The 14,401-nt window shown below is 32.3% G+C and overlaps 1 pseudogene; it reads right to left on the reverse strand.

Annotated features, from left to right (window-relative positions):
- Positions 1 to 1,523: 1,523 nt before the first annotated feature.
- On the reverse strand, positions 1,524 to 5,165 carry LOC141249220 (ATP-dependent DNA helicase pif1-like; annotated as a pseudogene).
- Between the last annotated feature and the right edge of the window lie 9,236 nt (positions 5,166 to 14,401).

Consider the following 14,401-nt stretch of genomic DNA (forward strand, 5'->3'; position numbering starts at 1 on the left):
AAATCATGACTAAGCCTAATTACAGAGATCTCTGGTTGAAACACCTCATCCTCTGTTCACCAATCTCCTCCCCTTTGAAAGACCATTTCCTCTTTCACACCTCTTATTTCCCGCCTGAAGCCCTTAACAAACTCTCTCATTCATTGCTGTTATCTCCTTCTCGATTTGCCAATATTTAACAACACCATTCTCATACACGCTCTTTGTGAACTCCACTGTTTTCTTCGTTCTAATTTCAAGAGAGAGAAAACTCCAACATCTCCAATGATTTTCTGATTCTGAAGCAAGGGGACCGAGATATTTCAAACACCATTTCACAATTGCATACAAATTGATGCGATTAGGAGCCCGACTTGCCATTGAAATTGAGATTTAGGGTTTCGATTTTGTGGCCAGTATTTGGCATGGTTGCTGATTCATATATGAAGGGACTGATTGGATCGAAAACTTAATCAAAAGAAGACCAGTTCCCCTTCTTGGATTCAAAAGCTTGATTAGAGGTCAAATTCTTTTCATCGCAAACTGTATCATTTTACTTGTACCCATTAGACCTCTTCCTTGGACTTTTCAATAGTTCACCCTTGAGTTTTCACTAGATGGGAAACTCTCCATTTATACATGTTCATTGATCTTTCGGTTCGAGCATGTAAATATTTTCTTATCAATGGGTTGATTTTTTTAGCAAGTAATATACTTTCTCCGTCCCCTTTTTATCTTCTCACTTTTTTCTTTTTCGGTGTCCCAATTTAATCTTTCCATTTTCCATTTTTAGAAACTACTTTACAACCACTTTGTCAATTACCAATACACTTTTACTCTATTCAATACAAATTCTCTTTTGCCAATATAATTTATCTTCATTCAATACCCAATTATTACTCTTTCCTTTATAATTGTTATCTTCACTTTCTCTTTAAGACTCCGTTCGGCAACACTTAGTTGAAATTTTTTTCCATCTAGATGAAAAGTGGTAGATGAAAAAAAATAGATGGAATGGTAGATGGAATTTTTTTTCATCTAGGAATTGAGAGATGGAAAATTTAAGAAAAATTAGATGGAAGTAGATGGAATTTACAAAAGGTAGATGGAAATTTCTCTAGATGGAATTTCGCTCAAAAAATGGTGTTCGGTAATGACCTAGATGGAAAAAGCTGAAATTATCCCAATTTCAGCTACTTTCATCTACTTCCATCTAATTTTAGCCATCACCGAACGGACCCAAAACCCGTGTTTTTGGTCAAACGAGAAAATAAAAAGAGGACGGTGGGAGTATATCCTTTATGTGGTTTGCGATTAGAGTATATTAGTGTGACTAATTTAAACTCTTCGTATTTCAAAAATTTTCTCGATGGTGTAGTTGATTTGATTAATTACTAGCTTTAGACCCGTGCCATGCACGAGTATTGAAAACTCAATATAAATGTATGAATTTTTTGGAGTAATAGTAATATGTAAATGTAATATATATATCTTAATAAAATATCAAAAAACCAAAGGAAAATATCTATTAAAAACATCGTCAATTACAAATTGTTGAACACCTTCTTATGTACTACATTAATTGTTTTATTTGAAGCGTGATTATCCTTATTACAAATCAAAACAGTTGACCCCTCTTTGCTTGTAGCTCTTGAAAATGTCACATAGAGCTGACCATGAATAAATACTGGACGTGGTAGAAACAACCCAACACAAGAAAGTGATTGGCCTTGGCTTTTGTTGATTGTCATTGAAAAACAAAGCATTATAGGAAATTGTATCCGCTTTAAGTTAAATGGCAACGTGACATCAGAAGGAGTGAGAATCAAGCAAAAGATGATAACTTTGAATCCAATATTTATCATGTTATTCAAAAACCCAACATGTAAAGATATTAATAATGGCTTAAAATATAAAAAAGTATGACATATTATACTTAGAATGATCAATGAAAAGAATGTGATAACCTTAAATTATTTTTGCTTCAATAGTGTGTGTCATAAGCCTGCTGACCACCAATCTAGTTCCATTACAGAAACTAGAAGATTGATCTATGTTGCAAAGTAACATCACAAGTACTCCTATCTTAAGTCTCAGACAATGATTAGGAATCCCTGAGAGCTTAATAGAATTCAGATAATAATGAATACACCTTTGAATCATATTGGTTGTTCTCATCTATCTGAGATATACTACTAGAGTTGAAGTAGAACCTTTCTTCTCTGGGTAATAATGAATAACAAAATCTTTAACATTTTCTACAATTTCAAGAGTCGGGACAAGAATAGTTCTTTCCTCAAAATACTTCGCATCTGACAATCTATCATCCACAGAATGATAAATAGCATCTACTATAGATGCAATTGGATTAGATATTTCCAGAATAAATAAATCAGGAGGAATATCTATCAGTGCTTCCCCATCACCAAAATCTCTTATGATTCCATATTTTTTGTCAATTGAAGAACTTTACAATGTGCTCACAAGTATGTTGAATTCAAGGTTGCTGAAACAATATCTTGTCTTGTTCCTTTAGTAATGACGGGAATAATATGTCTAATATCTCCATGAAATACAATTACCTTACCACCAAATGGAAGCTCCAAGCTATTTGAATTAGAATTTCGAAGGACATCTCTTAATAATATGTGCAATCCAAATTTATGAGATAATTATGGCCAAATCTTCGAAGATTCTTGAAAGATAAAACAAATATTTGGCTAAAAAATAGATTGAATAAATTTATGAGATTTTAGCTAAATCTTCGAAGATTTATTTGTTGTGTAGAAGCAAATTTATGAAAAATAATTCGTTTAAAAAAAGTCTGTTGAATTATTTTTTCTACTACCGTTCAAGAAAATTTTTTATATAAAAAATTCTTTTAATAACTTGTTATTTGTTATTTTGTGTTTAAAAAAACTGTAATTGAATAAACGGTTCAAGTATGACCAGATCTCTTTAAAAACTTGATTATAAAAAATTGATTTTCTGGATGTTTTAGCCAAATATTTGAAGATTCGATTGACGATCTGTTTAATTCTCCCCCTTTCACTAAACTGAATTGAATAGATAAACAGAATATATTCTAATATGATTATCTTCAAAGATTCTCTGTCAATTAATCTAGGTAAAACAGAACTAAATTAAATCAATATTCTAATATGATAATCATAATATGAATAGATACTAGGATTATCATATACTCTAATATCATTTACATTTTTAGAAAGAAAGATACTGCATTTCGGTAATCTTTAGTAAATAAAAATAAAAACTAAATTGAACAAATTACTAATGTTTATAATATAATTATATTTAAAATTATATCATAATATACGAGATTTTATATAGTAAAAAAATGATTTTTTTCTACTTATCATATCTCTCAAAAAATCGACTTCTATTTGTATCATATCTATAAAAAATTGACTGAAAATAGCATAAAGAGTTAAGGGTTAAAATCATCCGGCTTTTGTCTCATAAATAACTATTGCTTGATTCATACATTGGGATTCATTCAGCCATTATAAAACTATAGAATATCAAGAATTAGAAGACTTACACGCCATAAACCAAGGCAGTTCCATACTGCTATAAATTCATTGAACCCTAAAAAATCCAATTCAGCAACCAGATTCAGAAGTTTACCAGCACAAGGACGTTCACTTTTTCTTAACCATCATATGGAACTAGAAAGACTACAAGGTGTAAACAAAGTATAGCAGAGACAACAATCTATACTGCAACGAATTACCCAATAAAACAACCAAAGTTTCTACCACATCCAATAGTATATTCTTCCATGACAGCTCAAACTTCAAACACAATAATTGTAGTTGTTTCCGGCACCGGACCTTGATCTTCATCCATAAAATGCTTATCCTTAATAAGATCTGCATTGATCAATAAAAAATTGTTCTAATGTCAATTAACAACACCCCCTCTATCTTAGAAGGGAAGAAGATTAGCTTTTAATAAATGAAATACAAAAACACTTATAACAGAAAGATTGTTATCATATTAATTTGGATTTTGCTGAGTTCAGCATCAGGTGTAAGCTGCAAACTACTATAAGATGCATAAAAATATTGCAATAGTAACAAATAAGGTGAAGCTACAAACTATGTATGCATAAACCTGTGTGTTGAGGTCAATATCATGTGTTCAACAAAAGTTATAACGTGTATGGAAGCTGCAAACTATGTATAGGTCACCATCAAGTGGAAGCTGCAAACTATGTATGCATAAACCTGTGTGTGCAATAGTAACAAATTAATAAAAACAAATTTAATCAAAAATTCAGCAAAAGTTCAGACAACACATGAAGTTGAGCCACAAATTATGTATGCATAAACCTGTGTGTTGAGGTCAACATCAGGTGTAACGTGTGTGGAGGCTGCAAACTATGTATGCCTAAACTTGTGTGTTCAACCAAAGTTTATTCTATTTACCAATTACATATATCTTTGTAATGGAGGTGAGCCTTAAGCTGCAAGTACAACGCAATCTTCAACGTCTACATGAAAGCGCCCAAGGTTAGCGCCACTAAAAGTCTCGTCACTTGTTTCACCGTCATCTTCAAAGCTTCTTCATATTGTGGAATCAGAATTCCCAGGGATTTAGCGCTGCAAATGAAAAATTAATCATTTCATAGGAATTCAGATTCCACAATATGAAGAAGCTCCCCCTTTTGCATGGTATTGAACTCCTCAATCTTCAATTGATTTTCTAGGGTTTTAGCGCCACTAAAAGCCTCGTCACTTGTTTCACCGTCATCTTCAAAGCTTCTTCATATTGTGGAATCGGAATTCCTAGAATTTTAGCACTGCAAAATGAAAAATTAATCATTTCATAGGAATTCCGATTCCACAATATGAAGAAGCTCCCCTTTTTCAGAGTATTGAACTCCTCGGTCTTCAATCAATTTCATCTTTTTTGCTAGTCTAATCTTTGGTTGTAGAAAACTAAAAAATCTTGCTCGAATTCTGAATACTTCTTCCTCAATTTCTCTCAATGTTGTCTACCAGATGCATCAAGTCGGAAAATCAGTCAATTTGTTTTCATTTTCACCCATGATATTGCAATAAATATCTGGATTTGCTCTTAAGTTCAACAATCAGACAACAAATGAAGTTCAACGACTAATTCCATAACGGATCTAATTTCATAGACGGATCAACTTGCATACTTGAAGATTTAAAATTATGTGAAAGCAATCAAATGTATAAGAATTGAGATGGAGAAGAAATCAAATATCGAGTAAAATAAGATTAGGTTTTGAAAAGTAGGTTTTAAAATTTTAGTACGTTGAAATCTTCAGTACGCTGCAAGCTTCAATTTTCAATTGTATAATTAAATTGATAAATTAAAAAAAGAAGTAGAGAGAGAATAGTAGAACGAATAGAAAAATAACATGTAGGATGTGATAGGGCCATAATGGTTGTGGAATTTTCAAAAGGAGAAGCTTTAATATATAGGTGATACTAAATCATCTTTAAAAATTGAGTAGAAGAATTTCAAGTAGGGTCATTAAGATTGGATATCCATCTCTCTCAAATAATTTATACTTTTTCTTTAATTTTATAAAATGAGGGGTACTGTGGATTTTTTTTTATAGTTTTAATGTATAAAATAACAAAAAATGGAAGAGGACAATGAATTTTTAACATGAAACTCAATCTTTTGGGTAATTAAAAATAATTTGATAACAAATGATTTTCTATAAATTTCGGTACATAATGGATGATCTTTCACAAAACAATCTTTAATTAAGAGATGAATTTAAGGAGGAGAAGTCTACATTTACACAAGATGTAAAAATATTTTTGACACAACTTGACAAGTGCAAAAAATTCTACAAAAAAGTAAAAAAATGATGACGAGATTCTAAAATATTTTTGCCAAAACATTTAAGAATAAATTAAAGCATATTACATGTGTTGTTAATGCACTGGTTCTTGTGCTAGAATAATTTAAAATTTAAAAGGTAGTTTCATTAATATTTCGGCCAATAAATAGATATAAAAGATCTTATAATGCTAGTTATATTTTTATCTACCTACATACATCCATTTTGATTATATTAATATCAAGCCTGACAAAAAGTCAACCCGACATGTTGGGTCGACTCGATCCTGACGAATAAGACCAAACCTGAAAGATACTTAAGCCGATCAACTTGAAAAAATAATTGAATAAAAAATCATTATACATAATAAGTTTAAAATATAATAGTATCAATTTTGAAAAATATATTAACTTTTATTTTATTTCTATAATAAGGTACAAAAATCAATAAAAATAACATTCTTGACTCGTTGGGTCAACCCGGCATGATTCGAACCCGATCGACCTAGATATTTATCATCCAGTTCAACCCGAACCTGATTTGGATCTGAACGCACTCGACCCTTTCATAAAAAATTAATGAAACAACTTGTAAAGTTGTAATATAAAAAAGACTTTTTTGCACGGAATCACTCGCTATAGGACCGAATTTGTATGGAACCACCCCCTATATCGATAAATATTCCGAACCACCTAAATTTCATCATTTTATTACCAGGAGCCACCCTTGGACCGAATCCGTCAAAAATTCTGTCAAAATCTATAAAATGACCAAAATAACCTCATCTTTTTAGATAAAATGCAATATATAATTACCTTTCTACCCTTTTCTTCTTTATTTGTATTTAGCTTTTATTTTTTCCCTTTTGATTTACTGTCCGTTTTCTTCTTCTTCCCAGAATTAGACCTCACCGTTCAAGAACAAAACCTCAAAGAGATTCAAACAATTCGACCTCATTGTTCAAGAATCTGACAATTTGAGCAATTCGACCTCACTGTCCATATTCTTATTCTTCTTCTTCCTATAATTTGACACTTTGATGGGGGAATTCGACCTCACTGTTCAAGAATCCCTAAATTCCAACAATTCGATTTGTAGAACCTAACTGTTCAAGAACAAAACCTCACAGAGATGCGAACTGAGAACGAGAGGTCGAAGAATCCCTAAATTCGAATGTGAATGCAAGTGCTCTAAAGGTGACGATTTGATGCGAACGCGAATTCGTTCTCTCCTGTTCGACCCTTCGGCCTCACTACCCGATTAAATCAAGAACAAAATCTCACTGTTTGAAAACGACTCCATGAACAAAACCGACAAATTCGAACAAAACTTCAATGTCAAATCCCCTGCAAATTCTTTCGAATCCACAAATCCCGTGCAATTTCGAACACAAATCCCCTGCAATGTCGAATTAACCGCCTGCAAAACCCTAATTTTGAACACAAATTCCCATGCAATTTCAAACGCAAATCCCCTGCGATGTCGAACACAAAAAAAGAAGGAGAAGAAGAAGAATGAAGGAGAAGAACGGATTAGGCGAGGATGCAAAAAACATAATTTACTCCGCAAAACCCTAATCGTCACACCCAACCCGAATTAGGCGAGAAGAACACATGTTGAGCTTCGAATTTGGAGAAACAAAAGTTGAGCTTCGAGGTTGAGCTTTTAATCTAAACGGAAGAATGGAGAAACACAGGGAACTGAGCAGAGCAAGAGAAACGAAGGGAACTGAGCAGGGAAAGAGAAACTAAGAAGGGAAGAGAAGCGAAGAATGAAGAGTTTGAAGAAATTTTGGTTAATTCTGATTTACGAAGAAGTGTTCATCCATTTCTCTACAGTTCTTCCTTTATTGTTTGCCAAATACATTTAAAATGTGTGGCTTTTGTTCGATGTTAAAGCCAAATACATTTAAAATTTGGAATTTTAAATTTCTACACATATTTATTTTAAATGTACTAGGGGTGACCCGCGTGCTTCGCACCCGGGCTTGTGTTGTTTACTCTATTAGTCGGATGTTAAGATACAATTTAGTTATTTTCTTTGTTGTAAAATACATGTCACTATAAGATATTAGTAACACTAATTTAGTAAGTTTTTAGTTGTACACATGGACATATACTTGGATATATAGCTCCCTAACTCGTGGTGGTAGAACCTATATAGCGATATAAGCTCTCTCGGTTGAGCACAGTTTGTAGGTACGATACATGTATAACAAATGATCGTAGTGAAATATGAAAACATCATCTTGGTGCTCTTATTTTCTTCAACCTTTATGTCTCTCTGTGGATAACTCTGTATTTTATAAATGGAGAAAAGATTTTGGACATGAGCAGGGACCTGCAAAACAAAAACGAAGTTACCTCATATTTGCTCTATCACATAGGTCTTATACACAAGATTTGTTGCATATAGAAAAATGTCCAAAATTCTTACCAAAGTTTTGAGAGGGTAGCTTGGATCAAGCTCACGACACTATTAGTTTTAAAAAAGAGACGCTTCAACAATCTTCATAGGTAAGTGACAAATTAAATGACGTGCAATACTTTAAAATTGTGAATAACTGAGTATACTATCTTCATAAAAAAACTCTTTCAACTTTTTTTTCTTCTTCCTTGCATTAGAGTACTTTAGGATTTTTTTCCTTCAGATTCTTATGCCATTTAAGGTCTTAAAAGCGGCGTGAATGAACTATTTGGTTCCAAGGATTGAGAAACTAATTACTTTTTAAATAGTTCTGAGGACTGATATGTTAACCACTTCTTAAGTAAGGTTTTTATGGTGTAAGGTAGCACATAGAGTTTTGTAGCTTGTTGTTTCCCTGCAGTAACCTAATTTCAATAACCAGGAATTCACAGTTACTCAACTATCTGTAACTATAGAGAGAACTGTAGTTATTATGTAGTTTATAATGTAAGTTCTATTTGTCTAATAAATAGTTTAGATTATAACCTAAAAGCATGTATTTTAATTGGATTCTTATTTGCTAGACCAATTGATTGAAGTACTCCCTCCATCCTTATTTTATTTTTCCTTTTGACCGAATACACGAGTTTTAAGGGAAAAGTGAAGAGTAATAATTGTAGAGAAAATAGATAGAGAGAAAGAGTAATAATTGGTATTGAATGAAAATTACTATATTATTATTTTACTATCTGCGTCCCTTTTTTTATCTTTCCGATTTCCTTTTCCAGTATACCATTTTTATCTTCCTACTTTCCGTAACAGTAGTTTTTATATTATTATTTTATTATCCACTTTTCATTTAGATAAAAAAGGGACAGAGGGAGTGAAATAATAATATAAATACAGTACAAATTCTCCTCTCCTAATACTCCCTCCGTCCCATAATGTAGTTCCCATTTGCTTCTACACAGTAGTTTTTATATTATTATTTTATTCCATCCATCCCTTTTTTATCTTCCCGCTTTCCTTTTCCGGTGTCATATTTTTATATTATTATTTTACTCCCTCCGTTCCTTTTTTATCTTTCCGATTTCCTTTTCAAGTATACCATTTTTATCTTCCTACTTTCCGTAACAGTAGTCTGTATATTATTATTTTATTATCCATTTTTTATTTAGATAAAACAGGGACGGAGGGAGTGAAATAATAATATAAATACATTACAAATTCTCCCCTCCTAATACTCCCTCCATTCCATAATGTAGTTCCCATTTGCTTCTACACAGTAGTTTTTATATTATTATTTTATTCCATCCGTCCCTTTTTTATCTTCCCGCTTTCCTTTTCCGGTGTCATATTTTTATATTATTATTTTGCTCCCTCCGTCCCTTTTTTTATCTTTCCGATTTCCTTTTCCAGTATACCATTTTTATCTTCGTACTTCCCGTAACAGTAGTTTTTATATTATTATTTTATTATCCACTTTTCATTTAGATAAAAAAAGGACGGAGGGAGTGAAATAATAATATAAATACAGTACAAATTCTCCTCTCCTAATACTCCCTCCGTCCGATAATGTAGTTCCCATTTACTTCTACACAATAGTTTTTATATTATTATTTTATTCCATCCGTCCTTTTTGTATCTTCCCACTTTCCTTTTCCGGTGTCACATTTTTATATTATTATTTTACTCCGTCCATCCCTTTTTTTATCTTTCCGGTTTTCTTTTCCAGTATACCATTTTTATCTTCCTACTTTCCATAACAGTAGTTTTTATATTATTATTAATATCCACTTTTCATTTAGATAAAAAAGGACGGAGGGAGTGAAATAATAATATAAAAATGAGACACCGGAACAGGAAAGCGGGAAGATAAAAAAGGGACGGAGGAAATAAAATAATAATATACTCTTAGTGTTCATAAGAGCTGGAGGGAGTGAAATAATAATATAAGGATGAGACACCGGAAAAGGAAAGCGGGAAGATAAAAAAGGGACGGAGGAAATAAAATAATAATATACTCTTACTGTTCATGAGTGAAATAATAATATAAAAATGAGACACCGGAAAAGAAAAGCGGGAAGATAAAAAAGGGACGGAGGAAATAAAATGATAATATACTCTTACTGTTCATAAGAACCGGAGGGAGTGAAATAATAATATAAAAATGAAACACCGGAAAAGGAAAGCGGGAAGATAAAAAAGGGACGGAGGAAATAAAATAATAATATACTCTTACTGTTCATAAGAGCCCTCCCATTTTTATAGTACTAGGGGGACCCGCGTGCTTCGCACGCGGGGTGATATATATGATGACAGTTAATGTAATTTTGTAGGGAATTGTATTGTCATAGTAATAGTGTATAATTAACCAAATATGATGCATTGTGTCAAAGTTAGAGAGCTTCATCTTATTAGTACTTCCAAGGATACATTTTTAAGTGTTCAGTAGTTACAATCTACACGTGACATATTATAATACCAGGAAGTATTCTTTTGAAGGAGAAAAGATAAGATAAATTAAATAAGTATTGCATTTGGTAACTGGTGGAAAGCTTCGGGGGAAAGATGACGAGCCTTGGTGGCTCTGAAGTTTGTGATGGAGGTTTTTAGCACCAACAATCTGCCCAAACCATTAGAAACAACTCAAACGAAAGAGCATCAAAATGGATTAAACTAAGATACGTACAAGAGGAAACTGCCAATTCAACAGTGACTACGAAAGACATTCGCCTTTAATCATGAGCATAAGTACCGATGCAACATAAACGCACAAATTTGAGGAAGTAAGAACTAAACTTACAATAACAATTGAATTAAGTTTAAAGGAGGGTTCAAGTTGATTATCCAACTAGAAATTGTATGCAAGAGGAGCGGGATTCTTCAATCCAGTAGTGTACAACAATACATGAGCAATTTGACCTTCAGAGTCCAAATTTTCTTCCCATCTTTACCTCCTTGGATATATTAATCATAACAAGTTAGTGTTCGGAATTCAACATATATGGCATTGTTTCACCAGACAGTGTAAAATATAGATTACAGTGAGGAAAAACACTTGGTTTTCATTTTTGTGTAAGACTTACCACTCTTTCATGATAGATGTATTCTGCAGGGTTCCAAGAAGACGAGCCCATCTGATTAATGCAAGAAAGTTAATGTATCCATTCCAAGAGATAATATTACTTAACTCCAGTTGATGCTGTCAACATCTTAACTCACTGAGTATTGTATGATATCAAGAAGAGTAGATGTGTAGTTTTTCTAATACTTTATCTTTAAAATATTGTACAAGAATTAAAATTAATTACTTGAAAGTATGAAGATGTAATTCTAAACACGAATTCTGCAGCTACCATGTTATGAGTTAAGTGGGAGGACCTGAGTAACAACATAGACCAACGTAATTTAAAGCATAAGTATATGAGCAAACAATAAAACTAAAGAGGAATATAAAAAAATTCAAACTTTGGAGGAGGATGCGATTGGGATTTGGGATACACAGACAAATGGGATGGAAGGTACAAACCGTTGAGTGAACAACCAACATTGATAATGAAGAAAAAAAGAAAGATACAATAGACGTGGCTGTTGAAGAAAAACTAATGAAGAATGAGGTGTACATCGATAAGAAGGACAGAAGTAGTAACTTAAGGGTTGCTTGTATTCTCTAGTTGTAGATTTAATTTTTACCATCAAATATTTATCCAAATAAAGGTAAGATGTGTAATTAAGTTCAGCAAGGGTTATGAATAAAATATGCTTACAATATAGTAGAAGACTATAGACTACCGAGAGAAAGAGAAAGCATGGAGTAATATTTATCCAAATAAAGGAAATATGTGTAATTAAGTCAACAATAAAGGTTATGTATATAGGGAGAATTGGTAAAGTAGTTAAAAGCCTCACACATTTATAGTAATAGAGAAGAGATTTTTACCATCAAATATTTATTCAAATAAAGGTAAGATGTGTAATTAAGTTTAACAATAAGGGTTATGAAAGTAGGATTACTATATAGTAGAGGAATATAGACTATGGAGAGAAAGAGAAAGCATGGAATAATATTTATCCAAATAAAGGTAAGATGTGTAATTAGTTAACAATAAGGGTTATGTATATAGGGAGAGTTGGTTTTACAATCAGAAATTTATCTAAATAAAGGTAAGATGTGTAATTAACTTCAACAATAAGGGTTATGAATAAAATAGGTTTCCTATATAGTAGAAGACTTGAATAAAATAGGTTTACTATATATTAGTAGAACACTATAGACTACAGAGAGAAAGAAAAAGAGTGGATTAATATTTATCTAAATAATGGTAAAATGTGTAATTAAGTCAACAGTAGGGGTTATATATATATACGAAGAGTTGCTATTGTAGTTAACAACCTCCCACTTTTATAGTAACTAGGGGTGACCCGCGTGCTTCGCACGCGGGATCACATATACAGGCAGTTCATATAATTTTCTAGGGGTTGTTATATTATTTCTGTTATCTTCATGAAGAGAAAAAACTTCTACATCAGCTAAATCAATGTGTAAAATCTTTTTCAACATTAGTTGAATGTTGTCACTAAAGCCTCTATAGTTTGGAGGCTTTTCGATATGGTTACAAGTTTGTAGTATTGCATCCTCAATACTAATTCCTTCCTAAATATTTTTTTGTTTTGTTTTCCAACTACTGCAATTACGTTTTCATATCAAAGCGAAATATAGTACTTAATTTTTTCTTTTAGCTAATGCCTATTGGTGTTCCAAAAGTACACTTTCGAATTCCGTCTATCTTCCACAATCTTTTAGAGTTTGTACATACTCACCTCCATTTTATCAAGTAACTCTATTCCTTGTTGCTTCTTCGATGATGCTAATTCCGAAATCACCAACATAACTCAAAAAATTTACAAATGAGTTTGAACAACATAGAAAGGATAATACTCACTGATATAATTTTTTTTATATTTTATAATGTTTTGTACTAAAACATTAATCTACGAATTGAATGAAATTACATAAACAATTCAGGTTTAGAAACTGAAAAGCCTAAGCATGTTTAAATAGGAAAGTGTTTGAGAAACACACACAAATCAAACTGGAGTTAGATCCAGAACATTTGTCCAATTAAACAACCCTTCATTTGGATACAAGACCTAAGAGACTTCTACCTGACGAGAATCAGGAAATAGTATACTCATCCTAGCGTCTACTATCTTCAAAGTCAAATGGCCTTAAAATAGCAGCAACTACCAATACATTTGCAAATCTTATTCTTCTCATGATAGCAGTAGTTGTAGTATGAACATCGACATACCCTGCAGTGGCAACCTAAACAGGAAGAGTGAAACCGAGGCCTCAAAATATAATGTGATTAGTCCATAACGCTTGTCCATGACCAAAGCACAAAGTATAAGATACAAACACTGTAAATCTTCAAACTAACTATAAAATAGGATGGTTTACACTGTATAAATAGAGGAGGTCAATATTTGGGCAAGTTGAAGTTAGCATAATTGTATGATTATATAACATGACATACATATTTTAGGAGGAGAAGTATTTGAAATCAAAGATAATGTCAACTATACTAAAATCAAGCGCGATTTTTTCAAGATCATCCGCTCTGATGATTTAGGCTTACCTAAAATAGTCTTGCCTTTGTTGTTCTTGTTTAAAAAAAATTACTAAAATCAGATATTCCCTTTCCTAACCAGTCCGCTTGGAAGTGAACTATCTTGATATGGGAGAAAGAAATAACAATCAGCCCCCCGTGAGTGTGAGAATATGATTGCAACCTCCAATATTAATTTGAGAAAACAAAAGGCTGTTTAGAGACACAAAGCAGTCAAGATTTGTAAGTTACATTCAAGTCCATATCAAGAATCGTGTAATGGAATAAAAACATGCATCATACATTCAATTTAGAAATATTGATAGAACTCAATACATCTTTTTTTTCCATTATTTCTCGATGTCGGGGTAAGTTAAACATGATTGAATAGCTATTTTAAAGCCCAAGCTGGAGGAATTGAGTGACAACCTACACCTTTGTAATTTCAAGCATAACTATAAGGGAAAACAAAAAACCCTAACCTTGAAAGAGTATGTGAATGGGATTTGGTTACGCAGAAAGCTGCGATGGATGGCCCTGAACACCAGTAAACAAC

This window comes from Phyllobates terribilis, unplaced genomic scaffold (assembly GCF_046119375.1).
Source record: "Phyllobates terribilis strain yellow unplaced genomic scaffold, ASM4611937v1 Scaffold_4414__1_contigs__length_61239, whole genome shotgun sequence".
Lineage (NCBI taxonomy): Eukaryota > Metazoa > Chordata > Amphibia > Anura > Dendrobatidae > Phyllobates > Phyllobates terribilis.